The 25,919-nt window shown below is 35.8% G+C and overlaps 1 protein-coding gene across 1 annotated transcript in view; it reads left to right on the top strand.

The window, feature by feature from the left end:
* Positions 1-4,730: 4,730 nt before the first annotated feature.
* LOC128657461 (uncharacterized) overlaps positions 4,731-25,919 on the top strand; it is a 135,524-nt gene continuing 114,335 nt past the window's right edge. Inside the window, exon 1 of the mRNA XM_053711817.1 lies at positions 4,731-4,755. The gene's annotated coding sequence lies outside the window, so the exon portion shown is untranslated. The remainder of the gene's footprint in view (positions 4,756-25,919) is intronic.

The following is a 25,919-nucleotide window of genomic DNA, read 5'->3' as shown; positions in this document are numbered from 1 at the left end:
ATTAGTTTAAATATCTTGTAATTTGTTTTTTATTTTCTGTAATTTAGTGGGGCTTTTTTGTGATTTAGCTAATTTAATTTATTTAATTGTATTTAATGTAGATAATTGATTTAATTGTAGTGTAGTGTTAGGTCTTAGTGTAACTTAGGTTAGGTTTTATTTTACAGGTAACTGTATTTATTTTAGCTAGGTAGTTATTAAATAGTTAATAACTATTTAATAACTATTATACCTAGTTAAAATAAATACAAACTTGCCTGTAAAATAAAAATAAACCCTAAGCTAGATACAATGTAACTATTAGTTATATTGTAGCTAGCTTAGGGTTTATTTTATAGGTAAGTATTTAGTTTTAAATAGGAATAATTTAGTTAATAATAGTAATTTTATTTAGATTTATTTAAATTATTTTTAAGTTAGGGGGTGTTAGGGTTAGGGTTAGACTTAGATTTAGGGGTTAATACATTTAATATAGTGGTGGCGATGTTGGGGGTGGCAGATTAGGGGTTAATAAGTGTAGGTAGGTTGCGGCGACATTGGGGGTGGCAGATTAGGGGTTAATAAATATAATGTAGGTGGCGGCGATGTCCGGAGCGGCAGATTAGGGGTTAATAAGTATAATGTAGGTGGCGGCGATGTTATGGGCGGTAGATTAGGGGTTAATATTATTTAACTAGTGTTTGCGATGCGGGAGGGCCTCAGTTTAGGGGTTAAAAGGTAGTTTATGGGTGTTTAGTTATGAGTTTTATGCTACAGCGTTGTAGTGTAAAACTCATAACTACTGACTTTAGAATGCGTTACGGATCTTGTCAGTAAAGGCTGTACCGCTCACTTTTTGGCCTCTCAGGACAGACTCATAATACCGGAGCTATGGAAGTCCCATAGACTCCGGGAGTGTACGGCAGAGGGTGGAAGTGCACTCTCGCGACCGCTACACATTAAGTGTATGTGAAGGAGGGAGAGGGAGGGGGGAATAAGTGTTGGGGAAAGGGATCTGGGAGGGGGTAGGGTATTAAGGGGGGGCAGCTAGACTACAGAAAAAATTGGGTTATAAAAAAAAATAATTGCAAACTGGGCCAGTAAAAAAAGAAAGATATTGAGTGCGCCCAAGGCTAAAGATACTATAAAGGATTTATTAACATATAGTTTATATGATAATTACAATATTAAAATCACAATGGAAAAATACATATAAAAGTGGGACGTCTCCCAATGCTTGTATAAAGATGAATTCATAAAATGTGCTAATTCATAAGCAATGCTAAAATATCCAAACGTACATATGCGTGCTTAAATATTATGGTAATATCAAAAACAAGATATGCGTTAATGCAGATAACCAAGAACAATGTGAAGATAACAGCGGCTAAAATACAAAAAGTCATCCGTTGCATAATAGGGCATAAATTAACTGCCGTATGTGCAAAAAGTTTAAAGCATAGAGCACAAGTTAATTCTGCTGCAAATATTGCGTTATCTACTTCTTAGCAAACAAAAACAGTCAATAGGACTATCTGAAGTGAGCGTATAAGTTGCTCCAAAGGTAAGTGTAATATTAGACTTACAGTTTCTCGCTGATTATCTCTACACAGGAGATTTTCTTGGTGGATAGGATCAGTATTTTCCACAGCGTTTAGCCGTTCTGTATTCTCTGTTCCCCAAAGGAACTACCAGCCGTCTTAGCTCAAAACGCTAGATCACGTGTCCCAGTGTGACTACTTGCGTTTGCGTGATGTGTTGGAATGCCGGCTTACAATCTGAGTGGTTGGGGGTGACAGACCCCTTGCGATATTTGTGCCAAATTGCCCAGCCTCCTTTTTCTTGTGAATGATGACTCCTATATGGCTTGGAAGGTGTTTGTTAGTAACTATCCTTTTTGCCGTAGGATCCTCACATGGGATATGTGGTAGTAGAAAGCACCTGCTCTTAGTGCAACAATTGCACGCAGGGGTAATAGTCATTAGACAAGTGGTTTCAAAACTGAAATATACCCGGGTAAAGGTGGTTATGTAGAAAAATAGTTGCATTTCATACAATGCTATCCTCTCTTATCGACTAGTTTTACCCTCTTACAGGGCTTTTGAAGCCACTTGTCTAACGACTATTACCCCTGCGTGCAATTGTAAATGATAAGATATCATGAAAATAATGGTATCTTTATAAAGTCCATCTAATGGCGAGAAAAATGGTATATAATATGTGTGGGTACAGTAAATTAGTAAGAGGAAAATTACAGCTAAACAAAAACACAGCAGAAATGTAAAAATAGCTCTGGTCCTTAACAGTAAGAAAATAGAAAAATGGTCTGGTCACTAAGGAGTTAAAAAAATATTTTTAATTTTTTTAAAGCAGACTCTTGGCCTCTCAGACAAAGTGCAATTGACTTCCACTCATTATTATTAAAGGGACATTGTACTTGAGAATTCCATGTGTTCCATGCAATATGGATTTGTAATAAAATTAAATTACTGTAATGAAAGAATAGTATGCCGTTGGATTAAGTTAAATTTAGTTAGCTGAGGAAGTTTCTCCTATGATGCATTAAGACTTAGATACCAAGCTATAATTTGTGCACTAACATGCACTTGCTATAGTCATTCATATAAATATAATTTTACTTGACGTACTACATTGTCAGGATAAATTATTTGCAATTATGTAAACATTTTAATAACTAATGCATCACAACCTTTTTTTAAGTTAATTACCATAATGTCTCTTTAATAATATTCATATCTCAGGTATTCATTTAAAAAAAGCATTATCTTGATATAAACATTTTACATCAATCTGATGTCATCATCTTCCTTATTTAAATGTGTTCTGAAAAAGATTTGACGTGAAACTTATGTTTTCATCTTTTTTTAAATGTCTTAAATAAAAAGTTGCCTGTATTTGGTGTTGTGATATTTTTCAGCTACATGTCTTAAAGGGACACTCAAGTCAAAATGAACTTTTATGATTCAGACAGAGCATGCAGTTTTAAGACACTTTCCAATTTACTTCCATTATCAAATTTTGCAGTATTTTTATATACACACTTTCGGGGAAACAAGCTCCTACTGAGCATGTGCACAAGCTCACAGGATTTATGTATACAAGTCTGTGATTTGCTGATGTCTGTCACATGATTTAGGGGGCCAGACAATGGGAGAATTTTTTTTTTTGACAGAATAAAATCTACTGCTTATGTAAAATTCAGAATAGGTGTTATTACATTGTCTTTTTATTATGCATTTAGTGGTCCTTTAATAAAAAGATTTGACATGACTTCTGTGGGTTTTTTTTTTTTTTACATATGCTTTATTTAAATTTGTTTACATATGTTACATATACATTTTAAACAATTATAGTCCTAACACTTTTCTGCCTTTAATTAAAGGTTTTCTTTTTTAACAAATGTTTCAAACATGTTGTGATTGCCTGGAAAATTATGAGTTAAAAAAGGCTTATGTTGTAGCTATGTTTTTGCCCATTTGCAGGGGTTAAACACATGTGGACTGATCATAATCTGCAGACATTTTTGGACAATATGGATATTTGAACTTTGGCCTGATATTGTGAGATTTGTTTTATAGTGATCACAATTACAAATTGCTTTTGTCATTAAAACCCCACATACAGAAAAACGTTTTTAAGTCATAATGCAAGAAAAACGTGTTTTCCATTGTTACATTTTTGATAAAGGAATAGTAAAATCATAAAAAGCAAAAACAATAAATTAACAATGGCTATTTTGCAGGATTATTAATTACATTATAGGTGTTTTGACTTATCCCTTTGCATGAAATTAACCATAGCAATATGTGTTAATGACTAATAAAGCCATATGAACTGGGGCATTAGGGGTTGTGGGTATGTAGGTTGGATGTGCTAGTTTTCATGATAGTATAAAAGTTCTTATTATACATCTTTTAATCTTAAATAATCAATAGGAAACATTAATCTGATTTGTGCAATTTGGGCCAAGTATCAAGTGCGGGATTCAAAAAGATCTCATGCTGTCCATGTCATCAAACAGCAAATTTGAAAGATTTGCTCCATTGAAATGGCAGAGTTGCTTCAATCTACCAAATTGTTAGTTCTCACTGCACAGACCAGGGTTTACTGTGCAGGATAATTTTGAAAGGTAAATTACAGGAAAGCCCAACAGCTATGAACTAAAAAAAAAAATGAAGAGACCTTGTAAAGCTAGAGCATTGTATTATACGTACAGCCAAAATGGCATTGATGGCTAACTTCAATGTGTTTTGCATAACCAATGTTCATTCTAAAAAGGCCTTGTACCTTGGCCAGTTTGGGACTTTATTAACTGTTAATTCGATAAGGGAAAATATGTCACAAATGCATTGATAAGTATAGAAACATTTATCTGTGTTCAAAAAATGCCTTCTTGGAGCCAAAATACAATGGTAATGTGTGATTGTGATCATTTTAACACTGAAAAGTGTTTATTTCGGAGCCAATATACTGTTGATAATTATCAAATGATAGATTGTGGTCTATGCTATAATTAGAATTTTCCAATAAATAAGAATATTTTCTTTTTAAATTAGATTCAGCTATGAAGGTTTTGATCCAGTTTGTCCCATTGGGCACAATTTAGCCTGTAAACCAAGGTTGGCATAGCCTACCAGGACATCAGGAGATTTCACAGGCCACAGCAGCTGGGGGCGGCTCGCTACAATTCAGCGGTGGAACCTGTTTTGCAAGGCAATGCAGCTGTATCACCTCCCTGCTTTTCTCCTCTGTAAGGTATATTTTCTAAACAATTTACAATTTAGTAACTCTCGTTTAAATGGTTTCTAGTGTCTAGTGAAATCGCACTGGGAGACAGAGTGATACACTGTTTTGAGTGTCTTCTTCAGATCACACTATACATAATCATTTTTGCATTGTGTAAGGGAGTCATGGATGAAATTGGTTTGTATGGTGTCTACATAACAACAGTCTGGCTTTTTTTATTATTATTAAAAACTAATATAATTGATTTAGGAGTATCCTACTATTCCCATTGAGAGAGGTGTGTATGCGCATGCTACCGACTAAACAGCTAACCCTTGTCTGGTCCTGCTGTGAATTGTTCTTCTCCAGCCCATGAGCCTTTTTATTAGTATTAATCTTAGGTTGGAGCTCATATCTACCCAGGATCACCATGCATTGATGAACAAAAGAAAATTCCAAGGTAACCACTAACTTATTGTTTCATCTTGCTGCCTCCCCTCTATATACCATCCCTCCTTCTTGTTCCCTATTGTTCATACTCTTTCTATGTTGGATTTTCTTTGGAAAATAGTGGGATGTATAAAGCGCCTAATATAGGCAGAGGTAACATAGTAACATAGTAGATAAGGTTGAAAAAAGACTGAAGTCCATCGAGTTCAACCTATACAAATCTAAAATACTTACAAAAAGCTCCAGTTAAGCTTAAATAACCCCATTAAAATGTGACCCATTTAATACTAGCAATCATATCCATGAATTTTGTTTATATACAGAAATTTATCCAGACTATTTTTAAATGTATCTATGGTATTGGCATTCACTACCTCCTTTGGTAATGAGTTCCACAATTGTATTGCTCTTACAGTGAAAAAACGTTTCCGTTGCAGGAGATTAAATCTCCTTTCCTCCAACCTTAAATTATGACCTCTTGTCAGAAACAATTTTCTTGGAATAAACAGAGCTTCTGCCATCTCTGTATATGGGCCTTGAATATATTTATATAAAGTAATCATGTCACCTCTCAAGCGCCTTTTTTCTAAAGAAAACAGACCCAGTTTGGCTATCCTCTCCTCATAGGTTAATTTCTCCAATCCCCTTATTAGCTTTGTGGCCCTTCTCTGAACTTTTTCTAGTTCTGCAATATCTTTTTTAGCAATTGGTCCCCAGAACTGCACTCCAAACTTAAGGTGAGGTCTTACCAGGGCTTTATATAATGACAGAATTATGCTTTCCTCCCTTGAATCAATGCCTCTTTTAATACATGCTAGTATCTTATTAGCCTTTGAAGCCGCTGCCCTGCATTGTGCACCCATCTTTAGCTTGTTATCTATTACTACTCCCAAATCCCTTTCCTCCTGTGTTTGGCTAAGTCTTGTCCCATTTAAAAAATACGTAGCCTGCTTATTTTTACTTCCAAAATGTAGAACCTTGCATTTTTCCGTATTAAATCTCATTTTCCATTCACTTGCCCATAGTTCTAATTTTAGCAAATCCCTTTGCAAAGAGAGTTTGTCCTGCTCTGACCTTATGACCTTACTTAACTTAGTATCATCTGCAAAAATAGAGATGTTGCTATTTAATCCTTGCTCCAAGTCATTTATAAAAATATTAAAAAGAACAGGGCCCAGTACTGATCCCTGGGGGACGCCACTGATTACCTTTGTCCAATCTGAGTATGATCCATTTACTACTACTCGTTGCTCCCTATCTTTTATCCAGTTATTTATCCATGAGCTAACATTTTCAGCTATTCCCAGTCCCTTAATTTTGTGCATTAATCTCTCATGTGGCACTGTATCAAATGCCTTTGCAAAATCTAAGTATATCACATCAACTGATTCCCCTTTATCTATATTTTTACTTACTTCCTCGTAGAATCTAATTAGATTAGTTTGACATGATCTATTTCTCCTAAAGCCATGCTGATTAGAACTCATAATCTTGTTTACACGAATATGCTCATCAATATAATCCCTTATAATCCCTTCAAATATCTTCCCCACTATTGATGTCAGACTAACTGGTCTATAGCTTCCTGGATCATCCCTGCTTCCCTTTTTGAAGAGTGGCACCACATCAGCTTTACGCCAATCCTGGGGTACCATGCCTGAGGATAATGAGTCTTGAAAAATTAAGAGTAAAGGTTTGTCTATAACAGTGCTAAATTCCCTTAACACCCTTGGGTGTATTCCATCTGGGCCTGGAGTTTTATTTACCTTAATATTTTCCAGTTTTTTCCTGATATCCTCTAAACAAAACCCAGTTAGTGGTATGGACTGGCATGTTCTATTCTGTTCCAAAGTATCATTCAATGGTTCCTCTCTTGTGTATACTGAAGAAAAAACTGGTTTAGTACCTCAGCCTTCTCCCTGTCATTATTTATCATGCTACCCTCCACGCATTTTAATGTACCTATATTATCCTTCTTAGATTTTTTGCTATTTATGTACTTAAAGAACCTTTTAGGGTTAGACTTAGAATCCTTGGCAATTAATTTTTCATTTTCAATTTTGGCTAATTTGATTGCTTTTTTGCATGCTTTGTTACATTCCTTATAAATATTGTATGCTGAGTCTGTACTATTTTCTTTTAATAATTTAAATGCCCTACGTTTTTTCCTAATTTCTCTTAACACATTTTTATTTAGCCATAACGGCTTTGTTTTTTTATTTTTATAACCATATGGTATGTGTTGATATGTATATTTAGTGGTTAGATTCAAAATCTATAGTGGAACTATGAAACTCCTAAGGATACATGTCTGTAGTAAATGTTATTTAATACAATAGGGGATAATGGGATAAAGTAGTACAAACAAAACCTCACAAGAATGCAGTTAAAAAAGAATGCAGTTAAAAAAGACAGTTAAAATGGCAATTAAAATAATATAGAGTCACAGTTGAAGTAAACTCACAAATGTACAATTTGAAACACTTAGAACTATAAAAAATATAAAAATAATCAAAATTGAAGTGGAATACCAATTATAAATCCATAATGTGAAACAGTGTCCAATAAACGTGATATAGTCCCAAAAAAGTCAAATGAATTGTTCAAATGTCAACTGAATCATCCAAATAGTGCTAGTGTTGTGAAGCAAAAAACAAAAACATGTTAGGGAAATGGTTAGGAGCCCAGTGAGCTCCTGTGTTTTAGGAAGCGTTTAGTGGGGAACGACCAGCGTGTCCCTTTATTTAATACTGTTAACTACACTCTGAATCTGGTTTATTGACTTAGCAACTCTGTTACATTTATCCAATGGAGGTTATTAGGTAATAGCTCAAATGCAGCACGCTGCTGATAGACCCGGTGTGATTGCCAGCAACAACGCTACTTACTTATACTAACATTCCGGTGTCTTTTGACATTTAGCAATCTCATAGTTTGTGAGGTTAAGAGGCTACTTTTCATGTGCACACCTTTGGTATTTAAATGCGATACTAGTGGTGTCTCATACTGCAGCTATAAACTCAGCTATCAACGCTGACTTCAAACAGCAATCCGTGGATTGCTAATCACAAATATATTTCTCAACTTAATGGTTTGCAATTGACTTATTTGGTAAACCAAATGTTTTAGCTAATACAGCTTTTTACTGAGAGTGGATATTTACAAACCATATATGCAGAGATACAGTATCACCTGAATTGAGTATTTCTTATTCAACATGTCATATATTAACCCACTCTCATGTGATGAGACACAATGAGTATTTACCACACTTAACCTTTTGTGTGCCTTTAAATCTTAAAATTGCCTCTTTAGTATATATCCTCTAAATAAAAGATTGTGTATAAGAGGTGGCTTGCTGTTATATTAAGCTAATTAACTCAAACTCAAGTAGAGCTTATACGTTACTCCAATTTATCAGAGCTACCTCCCAGTTAGTTGGTTGATTATTCTGGCAAATTGTATTTAAAGTAAATAGATACAGTAATCACAATACACAGTAAAGCATACTACCATAGCAGTTACTTTGTTTTACTGGAAGTAAATGATTAAGTTATAGTGCACCTATTGGGAATAATATAAAAATAACAGTATTCATTCTGTACATAATTTATCCCAATCTCTGATCTACTATTATCTTTTGATAAACCTAAAGCACTGCTAAGATGGCAGAACATACATGAGCTGTGTTTTACTGTTTTTATGCCCAAAACCGCCAACTACAAATTCAATCACAACCAATATATATATATTTCCTCTGTGAATGGGGGTTTACCGATATGAGAGCGCACTAGCCTATGCAAAGTACTGACTTGTAACTCATTTTTAGCCGACGCCAGAATCAGACTAATGTATGTTTCTCTGATTGGTCATTATAATAAATATATAGGCATATTAGTCAGCCTGAGCTACATACAATTATCAGTCTTGCTGCAACCTATTTACGATTATATATTAAGTGGACAGGTTCATAAAGGCACCCACTTACCTTAGGTGGATTACAGTAAAATCATTTAATTATTTATGTGTGTAAATACACATATACATATAGAATTTTTTCTTCTGGTTGTACCACCTTGTTCTCTTATGTGAGGACAATCCCAATTGTTCACCAACACTTATATCTTCATATATTTGGTTGCCATCTTATAGTGCTCTAGCATTAACGCTCATTTGGTAATATATATAACCAGAATATCCTCCGTGATTTTGAACACCATCCCTACTCATAAGTAGTTACCAGCATCAGTCACCTTCACAATATACGAGATTCTAAATACGAATGCTGGCTATCAGATATTAGCTAGTTTTTTCTTATAATATTCTTCTACTGTAAGTGACTTTGATATTTAATATTCTATACTGTTAGCATCTTTTACTTGGATGACACGCTGAAAAATCCCCCCTATCCGTAGTTTTGTGTGTTGAGTGTGTGTGATAATTTTAACCAGTTTAACTAATAAAAGTTATATTTTAACTTATTTGTTCACTACTATCTGACCCACTTCTGTGTCATTTAATTAATTGACATATGTTCTCTGTGATTTCTAATATATATTGGGATTTATCCACCTCTTAGGACTCAGGAGTGGTACCTGTGTATACTTGTTGATTGCTTAACGAAAAATTAGTCCAGATACATTAAATACAATAATTTGTTTATCTATGAGTAGGAAACAGAAAGGGAATGGGGGACATCCTATATAACTCACTTGTTTTTATTGTTTTCCTTTTAATAGAGAATATTTTTGTATCCTTTGGATAGTATGTGAGTGGTGTTAAGGGGGCTCATAAAAAACAAGAAAAAGTTCATATTGAAATCCAGTTGTCACATGTTTGGTAGTAGCATTTGTTTTGAGAATGACACATCTAAAATGCAAAACAGTAAAAATAAGTAAATAAATCAATGTAATATGTGTAAAAATAGTTTTTATATTGTAATTTAATGCTGCCACTTTGGTTGGAATGTGGCTTTAATTACGAGGGCAGAGAATAAAGTGAGCTACATTTTTGCTAATGATTTGTGACAGATAATGTTTTTAGTTTCTTCTAATTATCTCAAAATAATTAACTTATAATTATAGGTATGTTAAGATGCATATGAAATGAAAAGGGTGCAGCATGAAATTAAGGAGCACAAGTTTTTATTCTGTAAAATTTGAACTTGAATTTCTCTAAAAAGCCTGAGCTCAAATTCAGAATTTCTTCAGTCTTTACAGAATCTGACTTTGTCATGTCTCAAAGACAAGTTCTCAGTCCTATGTCATAAATATAGAAGACAACGTAGAAAACAATATTGGGCTAGATTGCAAGTGGAGAGCAAATGATAGCACAGGGTGCAATATCCTATGGTATTTCAAGTAAATAGTAAAAAAGTTTAACCTGAAACATTTTTTTGAACACCTTATACTTTTTAATGGAAAGCGCAGGTAACACTATTTACTTTCATATTACAAATGGTTTTAAGTGATGCTCTCACGCGCGACACAAAATAGCACCAAAACATTTTGCCCTTTTGGAGAACTTACGTAAATTGTTAACACTGAAAAATATGCACAGCAAAACACATTAAAAATATATTGAATTCAAGTATTTCACTAAATAGTTGTACATACTGGGCCACATTTAGAGTGGACACTAACAGTTGTGCGCAAGTGTAGATGGGTTTATCTCCAGTGTTTGCCTGCAAGTACAATTCCGCTTGTAACACAAGTTGAAAGTAAATGTGAACGTGTGAGTGCATTCTGATTTACACTAGAATGATAATCACAACTTCAGATTTCTGGTTAACTGATATGCTTGAATAAAATGTGGCCAAAAAACATCCAAAATACAGTTACACTCAAAATAACACTCGGCTAGATTTAGAGTTCTGCTGCCAAAGGGGTGCGTTAGCTACGCTTGCTTTTTTCACCCCGCACCTTTTAAATACCGCTGGTATTTAGAGTTCACAGAAGGGCTGCGTTAGGCTCCAAAAAAGGGAACTCTAAATACCAGCGGTGCTTACGGACGCGGCCAGCTTAAAAAACGTGCTCGTGCACAATTCCCCCATAGAAAACAATGGGGCTGTTTGAGCTGAAAAAAACCTAACACCTGCAAAAAAGCAGCGTTCAGCTCCTAACGCAGCCCCATTGTTTCCTATGGGGAAACACTTCCTAAGTCTGCACCTAACACCCTAACATGTACCCCGAGTCTAAACACCCCTAACCTTACACTTATTAACCTCTAATTTGCCGCCCCCGCTATCGCTGACCCCTGCATATTATTATTAACCCCTAATCTGCCGCTCCGTACACCGCCGCCACTTATGTTATTCCTATGAACCCCTAATCTGCTGCCCCTAACACCGCCGACCCCTATATTATATTTATTAACCCCTAATCTGCCACCCCCGCTATCGCTGACCCCTGCATATTTTTTAACCCCTAATCTGCCGCTCCGTACACCGCCGCAACCTACATTATCCCTATGTACCCCTAATCTGCTGCCCCTAACACAGCCGACCCCTATATTATATTTATTAACCCCTAATCTGCCGCCCCCAACGTCGCCTCCACCTACCTACAATAATTAACCCCTAATCTGCCGACCGGACCACACCGCTACTATAATAAATGTATTAACCCCTAAAGCTAAGTCTAACCCTAACACTAACACCCCCCTAACTTAAATATAATTTAAATCTAACGAAATAAATTAACTCTTATTAAATAAATTATTCCTATTTAAAGCTAAATACTTACCTGTAAAATAAACCCTAACATAGCTAAAATATAAATTATAATTATATTGTAGCTATTTTAGGATTTATATTTATTTTACAGGCAACTTTGTATTTATTTTAACCAGGTACAATAGCTATTAAATAGTTAATAACTATTTAATAGTTACCTAGTCAAAATAATTACAAAATTACCTGTAAAATAAATCCTAACCTAAGTTACAATTAAACCTAACACTACACTATCAATAAATTAATTAAATACAATACCTACAAATAAATACAATTAAATAAACTAACTAAAGTACAAAAAATACTACTCTAAGCCCCCTAATAAAATAACAAAGACCCCCAAAATAAAAACATGCCCTACCCTATTCTAAATTAAAAAAGTTCAAAGCTCTTTTACCTTACCAGCCCTGAAAAGGGCCATTTGCGGGGCATGCCCCAAATAATTCAGCTCTTTTGCCTGTAAAAAAACATACAATACCCCCCCAATATTACAACCCACCACCCACATACCCCTAATCTAACCCAACCCCCCCTTAAATAAACCTAACACTAAGCCCCTGAAGATCTTCCTACCTTATCTTCACCATGCCAGGTTCACCGATCCGTCCTCCGAAGTCTTGATCCAAGCCTCCGAAGTCTTCATCCAAGCCCAAGCGGAGGCTGGCGATCCATAATCCGGCTGAAGTCTTCTATCAAGCAGCGGCTGAAGAGGTCCAGAAGAGGCTCCAAAGACTTCATCCTATCCGGGAAGAAGAGGAGTTCTGGACCGGCAACCATCTTGATCCAAGCGGCATCTTCTATCTTCATCCGATGACGAACGGCTCCATCTTGAAGACCTCCATCGCGGATCCATCCTCTTCTTCCGACGTCCAACTGAAGAATGAAGGTTCCTTTAAGGGACGTCATCCAAGATGGCGTCCCTCGAATTCCGATTGGCTGTTCGGATTCTATCAGCCAATCGGAATTAAGGTAGGAAAATTCTGATTGGCTGATGGAATCAGATTCAAGTTCAATCCGATTGGCTGATCCGATCAGCCAATCAGATTGAGCTCGCATTCTATTGGCTGTTCCGATCAGGGCTGGTAAGGTAAAAGAGCTTTGAACTTTTTTAATTTAGAATAGGGTAGGGCATTTTTTATTTTGGGGGTCTTTGTTATTTTATTAGGGGGCTTAGAGTAGGTGTAATTAGTTTAAAATTGTTGTAATATTTTTCTAATGTTTGTAAATATTTTTTTATTTTTTGTAACTTAGTTCTTTTTTATTTTTTGTACTTTAGTTAGTTTATTTAATTGTATTTATTTGTAGGTATTGCATTTAATTAATTTATTGATAGTGTAGTGTTAGGTTTAATTGTAGATAATTGTAGGTAGTTTATTTAATTTATTTATTGATAGTGTAGTGTTAGGTTTAATTGTAACTTAGGTTAGGATTTATTTTACAGGTAATTTTGTAATTATTTTAACTAGGTAACTATTAAATAGTTATTAACTATTTAATAGCTATTGTACCTGGTTAAAATAAATACAAAGTTGCCTGTAAAATAAATATTAATCCTAAAATAGCTACAATATAATTATAATTTATATTGTAGCTATATTAGGGTTTATTTTACAGGTAAGTATTTAGCTTTAAATAGGAATAATTTATTTAATAAGAGTTAATTTATTTCATTAGATTTAAATTATATTTAAGTTAGGGGGGTGTTAGTGTTAGGGTTAGACTTAGCTTTAGGGGTTAATACATTTATTATAGTAGCGGTGTGGTCCGGTCGGAAGATTAGGGGTTAATTATTGTAGGTAGGTGGAGGTAGGTGGACGTTGGGGGCGGCATATTGGGGGTTAATAAATATAATATAGGGGTCGGCTGTGTTAGGGGCAGCAGATTAGGGGTACATAGGTATAATGTAGGTTGCGGCGGTGTACGGAGCGGCAGATTAGGGGTTAAAAAAATATGCAGGTGTCAGCGATAGCGGGGGCGGCAGATTAGGGGTTAATAAATATTTTGTAGGTGTCGGCGGTATTAGGGGCAGCAGATTAGGGGTACATAGGGATAACGTAGGTTGCGGCCGTGTGCGGTCGGCAGATTAGGGGTAAAAAAATTTTAATAGAGTGGCGGCGATGTGGGGAGACCTCGGTTTAGGGGTACATAGGTAGTTTATGGGTGTTAGTGTACTTTAGAGCACAGTAGTTAAGAGCTTTATAAACTGGCGTTAGCCCAGAAAGCTCTTAACTACTGACTTTTTTCTGCGGCTGGAGTTTTGTCGTTAGATTTCTAACGCTCACTTCAGCCAAGACTCTAAATACCGGCGTTAGAAAGATCCCATTGAAAAGATAGTATACGCAAATGGCGTAGGGGGATCTGCGGTATGGAAAAGTCGCGGCTGCAAAGTGAGCGTTAGACCCTTTCCTGACTGACTCCAAATACCGGGCGGTAGCCCAAAACCAGCGTTAGGAGCCTCTAACGCTGGTTTTGACGGCTACTGCCAAACTCTAAATCTAGGCCTAAGTCTGGTAAAAATTATTTCTAGAAAAAGTTGTATTTAAAAGTTGTAAGGGCTCAAAGAGAGATATACAGTACATACACATGTTTGAGCTCAAAGATGTGTGTATCTCTCTCTCTCTCTCTCTCTCTCTCTCTCTTAGCTAGTTAGATTAGCTATGATACTGGATGGTAATTTGTACTCAAAAGTCCAGTCTGTTTCTGAATGTTAAGCTTTTAGATCACAGCTGCCTATATTAACTAGGGATGGGTGAGTGTTTCTAAAAATTCGAAATTTAAAATGAATTTTGATACATTCGCTCGTTCTCATCAAATTTTGAATGTTTATATAACATTCTAACATTGTGTTTTCTCATTTTTGTTTTCCAATTTTTCAATAAAATTTGAAAATATTTGTTTGAATAATAGAATGTTTAGCTATGTATTCATTCTATTTCGAAATGTAATATTCAAATTCAAATGTCACATTCGAATTCGAATGTCACATTTGAATTTGAAATAGTATTTCTACTCTACAACTGTGTTTAATAAATGTAATATTCAAATTTGAATGCTACATTCGAATTCGAATGCTACATTCGAATTCGAATGTCACATTCGAATTCAAAATAGTATTTCTTGTCTAATACTGTGTTTTTAAATGTAATATTCGAATTCGAATGTCACATTTAAGTTCGAAATAGTATTCCTAGTCTACAACTGTGTTTAATAAATGTAATATTCAAATTCGAATGCTATATTCAAATGTAACATTCAAATTCGAAATAGTATTTCTAGTCTAATACTGTGTTTTTAAATGTAATATTCGAATGTGACATTCGAATTCGAAATAGCATTTCTAGTCTACAACTGTGTTTTATAAATATATATTCGAATTCGAAAGTAACATTCGAAAACTGTAAATAACATTTGATAATAGAATTATTAAGAATATTCGTTCTTATCAACATTCTATTATGTAAATTGAATTTCTACAATAATATTTGTTCTAATATTTGAGTTAGAATATAAACACATTCACCCATACCTAATATTAACGCTGCTGTATTATATCTGCCCAGCATTTCAAATTAACTTTCCCATTCTCACATTGGTGGTATGAATATGCAGTGGTTAACGTGGTTACTTAATTCAATAACCCATTTATTGATTGTAATCTAAAGTAGTGACAGAAACATTTTGCAATCAAAATGTAAGGATGAATAACACATCAATATTCCCCCTCCCTTAACATGTTTCGCCGTTTAATTGTGGCTTTCTCAAAAGGTGACGCACGCTGGTGTTCTGCCAGATATTGCTCCGTTGTCAGAATTTTCTACTTATCAGTGTGCATGCTCAGTATTACGTAATCTCACTCCACATATGTAAAAAAGGAATGTGTGGAATGCGATGATGTAATCAGCAGCATGCGCACACAGGAGGTAGCACATTTTAACAAGGAAATTGTTCTGTCAGATTTTGCTGCGACCAGGACTTGTTCGCATGCTTGGATGATGATATCTCAGCCTATTACATGGAAAGTGTAAAAGTGACATTTATAATATACAACCTTATATTATATTATATATTATGTATATATATATATATATATATATATATATATATATATGTGTGCATTGGAGCCTGTTGCAGTTAAGTAGACGAAAACATGAACAAAACATATTTACTAAAGTGTTATACTGTGTATTTACTGTAAATATTTCACATTCAAATGTTCTGCACATAGCAGAATATGTTCTATGTATTTCTAAATAGACATTACTATATATATCTGTATATACGATATATATATATATATATTTATAGATATATATTGTACCAAAATACCATCAGATATATCTATAAATATTTATTTTGAATAAATAGAATATATTCTTCTATGTGAAGAACATTGGAATGTGAAATATATATATATATATTTGAGAATATGATTTTGGGTTAGTGCACAAGTTTTTTTCCACTTTTTTTGCTCCATTGACTTCTATGGGGGAATAGGTTATCATGTGTGCAATATTCTAACCTCTGCATTTTGCGCGTATAGGGTAAGCACGCGAACGATAACATTTTACTTTCAACTTATAATGCAAGCTCAACCTGGTACACACAAAAAGTTTACTTCTAGTGCAGATAGTGCACAAGCAAAATCGCTAAATAGCTCTCCTCTCTAAATTTGACCCAAAATGTTCTAGTGATGTTTTAAGCTGCTATAGATAGCTATTCTGTTATCCGATCAAATTCTTGACTGTCAATCTAATTTATCATAAATAAACCAGCTATAATGGTTAATTTCTGCATGACATAATGTCAAGTGGTGGCTTTGCACAACATACCAAATAAGTGGTGCATAATGAATCAAACAGTGGTGACAAAATATAAAACACATGAACCTAGAGGCAGGATGACCTCTTTTCTTTTTCACCATTATCCCTAGTCTACTACTAGCATGTCTAACAGGAAAATTTACCAAGCTGCAGGTGGATGAGTTCTCAATCATAGTCTGGCTCCCTGCTCTTGGGCAACTAATTGCATGAAAGCAGGGCCTGTCAATCACCCTGAACAAGTGATTTAGCGGTCATTTATGTTTGCCACCTAGGATTAGAAGCAGATATTGCTTCTTAAATTTGTTGTTACAGACGTACTCTTGCAACCCTGAACTGCAAATTCTTTAAAGCTGCAAATGCATCTTAATAAATGTTTAAAGCCCTACAAAAGATCACATTAACTTGCAGTGGATTACTGGCAAGTTTTGGCCAGGAGACCAGTACAACATACATTTTGACATGTGTCACTGTATAATGATGATAATAAAAATGTATAGACTAATAAACACAACATTCTGTCAACATTCAGCAAACTCTTGACAGAGTCAACGTGAAGACTTCTAGTATTTTCAATACACAGCAAGAAAACCTGGGACTTAATACCCACTTGTTCTTAAATATGAAATAATGGAAGAATGGAAACATTAGCATGTGAAGATGTAAAAGCCTGTTATGTTGTCAATTTATTTGTATAAAAAGAAATTAAATATTTGTCAGTTCAGTTGTTACTTTTTATTGAGTTATACAATATTTTTTAATAGGTTTAGTGGTTTCAACAATTTATTATTTACCCAAACTAAAGTCAGAATGCCATATCTGGGTCACCAAGTTTTTTGTGTGGCCCTCAGGACATTTGTTATTCAAAAGTCAGTTCCAAACTTTTTAATTAAGCATGTGTTTCTGTACCAAATTTTGTAAGTTGGAGTAGTATATACAGATGATTAAACTCATTAATAGTGACTAACTTCCAATGTATTTTCTTTTAATTTCTTTTTATTGAGGTAATTGAACAGGGAAATTATAGGCATAAGACAATAAGTATTATTAATCAAACATGGTAGAGTAGCTGAATCAAACAATCAGTCATGGCATATCTTCAGAGTATATAAGTACACTTATTATCTGGTCTAGACAAACTAGTATATATGACTATCATAATAACAGTGTACCTGCAATTCCTTAAACAGAAGAGGAGAATAACATTACCTTATATTTTACAAAATTTTTAGAAAATAAAAATAAGTCCCCCACAATGTATATAATGGCCACTTTTGGATCAGTAGGTATGCTAGAGTAAAGTGAAGTGGGGGAAAGAAATAAGGACCCACAACTAGTATACTAAGAAGCAGATGTATAAGCTAGGTGAAGTTTCCACATGCTAAGATAAGTTTAAATACAAAATTCACTATGACTCTTGGGGTCAAAAAATACAGTATAATACCATTTAGTAACCTAAATGAACATGGTTGTAATGGGGAGCCTATTGAGCTTTTTTTCTAACCATTAATGAGTTCTAACAGTTTTTAGAGCTTATGGCCCCTAGTTATCAAGCCGTCAACCTCAAATACACTGGAATTCCGCAGCGTATTTGTGGCGAGGCTGATTCGCCTTAGTTATCAAGCCCTAGACACCGGCAAAAGTAGAATTTTGTGACGTAAGCTTCGATCCGCCGGACTCAGTCCGACACAGATCGATTCTTACGTCACTACAGATGTTCTGCACACAAGTGCGGCACAATCTGACTACTTTTGCTAGTTATCAAAAAACTATCAGGTACGCTCGGCACTTTTCCGGCCCAGCGTACCTGGTTTTCAAACTGCCGCCCTGGAGGCGGCGGATCCCATAGGAATCAATGGGAGTCTGACCATAGCGAAAGTTCATTTTCGCTGCTGCCAGATATCCCATTGATTCCTATGGTAGTTTCTACACCTAACACCCTAACATGTACCCCGAGTCTAATCACCCCTTATCTGTCCCCCCTACACCGCCGCAACTAAATAAAGTGTTTACCCCCTAAACCGCCACTCTCGGAGCCCACCGCAAGCTATAATAAATATGTTAACCCCTAAACCGCCGCTCCCGGTCCCCGTCACAACTATAATATATGTATTAAACCCTAAACCGCCGCTCCCGGACCCCGCCGCCACCTATTAACCCTATCCTGCCCCCCTACACCGCTGCCACTATAATAAATTTATTAACCCCTATCCTATCCCCCCTACACCGTCGCCACCTATAATAAATGTATTAACCCCTGCCCTGCCCCCCCTACACCGCCGCCACTGTAATAAAATTATTAACCCCTAAACCTAAGTCTAATACTAACCCTAACACCCCCCTAACTTAAATATTAATTAAATAAATCTAAATAATATTTCTCTTATTAACTAAATTAATCCTATTTAAAATTAAATACTTACCCTTAAAATAAACCCTAATATAGCTACAATATAAATAATAATTATATTGTAGCTATTTTAGGATTTATTTTTATTTTACAGGCAACTTTCAATTTATTTTAACTAGGTACAATAGCTATTAAATAGTTATTAACTATTTAATAGCTACCTAGTTAAAATAAAGGGAAATTTACCTGTAAAATAAATCCTAACCTAAGTTACAATTACACCTAACACTACACTATACTTTAATAAATTATTCCTATTTAAAACTAAATACCTGTAACATAAACCCTAAGATAGCTACAATATAATTAATAATTACATTGTAGCTATTTTAGGATTTATATTTATTTTACAGGTAACTTTGTATTTTTTTTTTAGCTAGTTAGAATAGTTATTAAATAGTTATTAACTATTTAATAACTACCTAGCTAAAAGAAATACAAAATTACCTGTAAAATAAATCCTAACCTAAGTTACAATTAAACCTAACACTACACTATCATTAAATTAATTAAATAAATTACCTACAGATAACTACAATTAAATTAAATAAACTAACCAAAGTACAAAAAATAAAAAAAAGCTAAGTTACAAAAAATAAAAAAAATAAGTTACAAACATTTTAAAAATATTACAACAATTTTAAGCTACTTACACCTAATCTAAGCCCCTAATAAAATAACAAAGCCCCCCAAAATAAAAAAATTCCCTACCCTATTCTACATTAAAAAGTTACCAGCTCTATTACCTTACCAGCCCTTAAAATGGCCTTTTGCAGGGCATGCCCTAAAGAAAACAGCTCTTTTGCCTGTAAAATAAAAATACAACCCCCCCAACATTAAAACCCACCACCCACATACCCCTAATCTAACCCAAACCCCCTTAAATAAACCTAACACTACCCCCATGAAGATCATCCTACCTTGAGCCGTCTTTAGCCAGCTGACCACCGATGGAACCGAAGAGGAGATCCGGAGCGGCAGAAGTCATCATCCAAGGGGCGCTGAAGAAGTCTTCCATCCGATGAAGTCATCATCCAGGCGGCACTGAAGAGGTCTTCCATCTGATAGAAGTCTTCATCCAGGCGGCGTCTTCAATCTTCATCCATCCGGAGCAGAGCCATCTTCAGATGAGCCGACGCGGAGCCATCCTCTTCTTCCCGATGACTAACGACGAATGAAGGTTCCTTTAAGGGACGTCATCCAAGATGGTGTCCCTTCAATTCCGATTGGCTGATAGGATTCTATCAGCCAATCGGAATTAAGGTAGGAAAAATCTGATTGGTTGATTGAATCAGCCAATCAGATTGAAGTTCAATCCGATTGGCTGATCCAATCAGCCAATCAGATTGAGCTCGCATTCTATTGGCTGTTCCGATCAGCCAATAGAATGCGAGCTCAATCTGATTGGCTGATTGGATAGCTACAATATAATTATTATTTATATTGTAGCTATATTAGGGTTTATTTTAAAGGTAAGTATTTAGTTTTAAATAGGATTAATTTAGTTAATAAGAGAAATATTATTTAGATTTATTTAATTAATATTTAAGTTAGGGGGGTGTTAGGGTTAGTGTTAGACTTAGATTTAGGGGTTAATAATTTTATTACAGTGGCGACGGTGTAGGGGGGCAGGATAGGGGTTAATAAATTTATTATAGGTGGCGACGGTGTAGGGGGGGGGCAGATTAGGGGTTAATAAGTTTAAGATAGGTTGTGGTGGGGTCCAGGAGCAGCGGTTTAGGGGTTAAACTATTTATTTAGTTGCGGCGGGGTCCGGGATCGGCAGGATAGGGGTTAATAACTTTATTATAGAGGGCGGCGGTATAGGGAGGGACAGGATAGGGGTTACTTGGTATAATGTAGCTTGCGGTGGTGTCCGGGAGCGGCGGTTTAGGGGTTAATACATTTATAAGAGATTTGCGGCGGGGTCTAGGAGCAGCGGTTTAGTGGTTAATAACTTTATTTAGTTGCGGGGGGGCTCCGGGGGCGCCGGTATAGGGGGTAGAACAGTGTGGGTGCTAAGTGACAAGGGTATCAATAAAGCTGTCAAAAAGCCGAAGAGCAGCGAGATCGGATGAGTGATAACTCTCACAGTCCGCTGCTCATCGCCCCGTACTTGGTGCACGGCTTGTTGACAGCTTTTTTGATAACTTAGGCGAAATTTTGCAGGTCCGCGGCGGCGATGGTAGGCGAGCTTAGGCGGGCGTATTGAACCGGCGAAGGCAGGTGAAGTAGACGGCTTGATAACTAGGCCCCTATGTATATAAATAACACATATCTTAAATAACTATATTTAGACTAGTGTTAATGTAAGGTAATGGTAAGATACTGGAACTATTGTGTGGTCTGTAAGTACAGCTCAATAGGAAGGAGAGAATGCTAGGTTTCCCACTTGTGAGAATTTCTAGAGAAGGAGATATTAATAAAGCATACTCTCTGGATTGTATTTCTGTTATTTAGCAGTGGTGTATAAATGGTTAATATGGTGAATATATGAAACAATCTGGGGTATACAAGGACATATTTGAGCCCAAAGAAGCTAATTCGTATAGCCTTATTAGATTGTGCTGCTCCGGTCGCTAGCAACGTCAGCATAAAATTAGGGATGGAAGAGAGTGATGGCTTTGGGTTTATGCTAAAAAGAATAACAACCTTTGGCTCTCTACTTAGTCCTATCTCTAATAAGTTATGGCGGCTAATCCTGAGTCTATAATAAAGGGCATAGTTATCTTCTCCCTGCAATTACTAGGCGGTTAGTCACAACAGTCCACATGTAGAAATAGCATTTACATTTGAAATAATAATAAGCCAGAACTAAGAAGTTTAACATTTTATTAAAAATAAACATAGCATTACTGAGAGTCACTCTTAACAGCCACAGAATATCTTAAAGACAAATATTCACATTTAGAGTTAAATGGTCATAAATTAAGACATACCTGGAGACAGAGACAAAATAAAGAAAGAAAGAGCAGGATATATCAGATATACTGTTTGCCACTTGTAAGATATCTAAAAAGAGGAGTGAAAGGAGATACAGTGGCCTTTGGAAATAAAACCTTAACTAGCCCACTCATGATCATTCCAGCTTGTGCATATTTGTTGCGGTGATCGGGAGATGCAACATCGCATCACGACTCTCCTCCAGTTAGCATATGTATCTCATGACCGGGGTCTGGCTTAGGTGGGTGTCGAAGCAGATGACTTCGGTGATTGTCTTGAGCCGTATGTGTCAGGTTATGATCAGCAGTTTGACCATGCGGCGGGCTCTTCCACTGACTGTTTCTCTCATTTAGGTGCGCACCTAAAATGGGTAGCGGCTCTCTCACATTACTTATCGTAGTCACAGCTACTGCCACAGTGAAGGTCATATTAGTTGTTATAATCGGGAGATGCGATATTGCATTGTGACTCTCCTCTCCTCCAGTTAGTTGTTGCTATAGTGGAGGTGCTCAATCTTGCCAGTGCTTCCCCAGGCTGCCTTAAGATGTTTTTCAATGGAAAGCAGACTGTTGTGTAGTAAGCAGTCTATAGCTGTCAGCAGGGCTTGCTCCATAGGCTCCTTTGTATGGGTGATAGTATAGAGGTTATAGCTCAAACTAGCTATTTTACCCGGGGGGGGGGGGGTTAGGCAGAGGCCTCTGACGCACTTGCGCTGCCACTGTAGGTCTCGCCGTTCTTAAAACTGGAAGGATAGCCACCAATTTGGGTCAGAAAAAGCATTGACTATAGTTCTATCAGAAACTGTAAGAATCACTTCTCGATGGTGTCACTATCTGCTGATATACAGCGAATTAATCAGCTTGTCATTGCAGCCTTGAAGTAAGTCAACCATCTTGGCCTTCGCCCGGAAGCATCCCCCCCATGTATTTTTAAATTAAACATGTGATTATAATTAAATTTTACATGAGGAACATATCTAGCATAAGTGTGAGTATAGTGTAGGGGCCAATCCTGCCATTAATGACTTTATATACAAAAATGGGTACTCCTAATGTAAGACTAATGTTCATGATTTCTGTTCCTACTCTATATCACTATTTTTCTATTTGAATAACCTAAAGCTAATAGAATAGTGAACGCTTCTGAATTTAGCTTACGCTTCTGAATTTAGCTTGTGCAAGAAACAAATGCTTAATATTCCTATTTGCAAGGTAATGCTGTTGATGTCCATTTATTTTTGCTCTCATTATTATACGAGAACACACCCTTCCTTCCAGCATATTAAACAAATAGTCAGATCTTCGTTTAATGAATTATATAATTACTTATTCCTACTAGTTTACGCAAACAAAACAAACCTTTTTTTTAATACTCTCTCTCTCTCTCTCTCTCTCTCTATATATATATATTTATTTATTTATTCTATCTAATTCTCGCTCTTCTGTTAAAAGTAAAAAATGTAGAACTAAAGTATAATATTCGGCATATGATCAACAGAATGTTTATGATTACAGTTAAGTACTGGGTGTTTAAAATATGTTAATGATAAAATTACTCACAATTAAAGCAAATAGTTAATTGCATGCATGTCATAAAATAATATATTTTGCAAAAGGAACAGTAAAGTCAAAATTAAATTTTCATGATTCAGACAGGATATGTGATTTGAAAAAAAACTTTACAATTGACTTCTATTATCAAATTTCTTTCTCCCCTTTGTATCCTTTGTTGAAGAGAAAATCTAGGTGAGCTCATAGGAGCTCAGTAGTCTTGATGAGTCTTTAATACTATATGGTAGCAGAGCTTGTCGCAATATTACATTGGGGCAAATACTATAGAGTGCTAAAGACACATGTGTTCATGAGTATCTAATCTATTTAAATTATTTAAATAACGTTTAAATGAAAGAAACATGTATTGCATTACTTAGCTGTCATGTTGTACTTTCACATTGGCAGCCTGGATTTTGCTTATATATTTTGGCAAATCTCCTGAGAAACCCCTACTAAAAGACTAAAAGGAATTGCAGGATCTCTGTAAAGAACATATGTATTACATGTCTAGAGTATGACATGGACTCTCTTAGTACAGCTATTAATATTTGAATGTAAAAGTTGATTAAAAAAATAAATTCATCCTTTAGTTAAGACTGAGGAAGAGAAAATATATATATATATGAAAGAGTATGAGACAAGACAAGCGCCAAGAGGCACACTTCGTGTAATACGTTCAGATCATTTGTTTATAATGTAACAGTGGGAAAATCCGCTCTCACCTGGTTCAACCTCAACGTATGAGGTATATAAAAGGCACTTCTATTAATGTACTCCTGTCCCTTGTGGTCCTCCTTGATGTCCTCAGGTCTCCAATTATTCCTTGGAGTCTGCAGCGTGTCCCTGGAACTCTGCAACCTTTATTTAAACGGGGACTAGGGCATAGGTGTAAGGTAATATGTAGTATTTTAAAATATACAACTACCAATAGATAGAGATAAAAACAGGTGTTTATTTATATACATAAAATAGCTTTTAACAGTGCAAGATAAAAAAAACCCTACAAGCGTTTCTTTGTAGGCAAAGAGAAAATGTTCCTCGTATTGCAAAAGATCACTATAGAGCTGTAGTCATACAAGTGTTACATCCAGCGAGTAAGGCTAGAAACACAAGTGGGTAATGCGCTCTACTATACATAAGATCAGGTATGGAGCACCAAAGGATATTCGCAGATCTGCTTTATATGAATTCGTAATAAAGCAGTCCAATCCTTTATGCAGCTCCGTGTAGATGTGTAGGCACAGCGTGCAATGTCAGCGTGTGGCGGGGGGCGGAGCCTAATGCGTTTCGTAACCAATGGGTTACTTCATCAGAGGACCTTTCTCTCATGTTCCTTAGAGAATACAAAAGCTTTCACTCTGGTGTTCAGCATGCTGCAAATTGTCTAAATCAGCTATTTCATTTGCAGCATTTACAAGTCCCCGTTTAAATAAAGGTTGCAGAGTTCCAGGGACACGCTGCAGACTCCAAGGAATAATTGGAGACCTGAGGACATCAAGGAGGACCACAAGGGACAGGAGTACATTAATAGAAGTGCCTTTTATATACCTCATACGTTGAGGTTGAACCAGGTGAGAGCGGATTTTCCCACTGTTACATTATAAGCAAATGATCTGAACGTATTACACGAAGTGTGTCTCTTGGCGCTTGTCTTGTCTCATACTCTTTCAGATCTCTAAGAGGAACCTTGCCCTGCGGGGGATCATTTTTCTTCTCTCAGACGAGCAGCCTACTCCTTCATAGCACACAGGAACTAGCATTGTGGATATTAATGAACAATACATATCCATAGACTTGCCACATTTGACTGAATGAGACTGTTTGCTGCCTAATTGGCTAGTGTCTTGTGTATATATATATATTTTCCAGTAGTGGATGGGAAGATATATTAAGACTAACAGCACACTCATACACTTCTAGCGCTGATTTCTATAACCTCTACTCTCATATATATATATACATTAGAGGACTTCCTAATGTGCAAGATTTATTTGACATATTAGAACGGGGTCCGTTTTTTATGTTGATATTGCTTACCAGCGTGCTTACTACAATTCTAAGAGCTAATAACATTTCTTATAAATTGATATTCCCCGTTACCTTGATTACCATCCAAAATGACAAAGCTGAAATACAGAAGATCAGCACAAATTCTAAAAAGGGCAGTTTTATACTTCCTCCACAACCAAATTCTACAGACTCTCACTTGCACCCAACCTCCACACCTCAGGAACAATGGTTTAGATGGGCATGGCTCTTTAAAAGGAAACGAAAAAAAGTCTGAAATT

The sequence above is a fragment of the Bombina bombina genome, chromosome 1, assembly GCF_027579735.1.
Source record: "Bombina bombina isolate aBomBom1 chromosome 1, aBomBom1.pri, whole genome shotgun sequence".
Lineage (NCBI taxonomy): Eukaryota > Metazoa > Chordata > Amphibia > Anura > Bombinatoridae > Bombina > Bombina bombina.
Note: the sequence above shows the minus strand (reverse complement) of the source record. Positions and strands in the feature narration are given on the sequence as shown.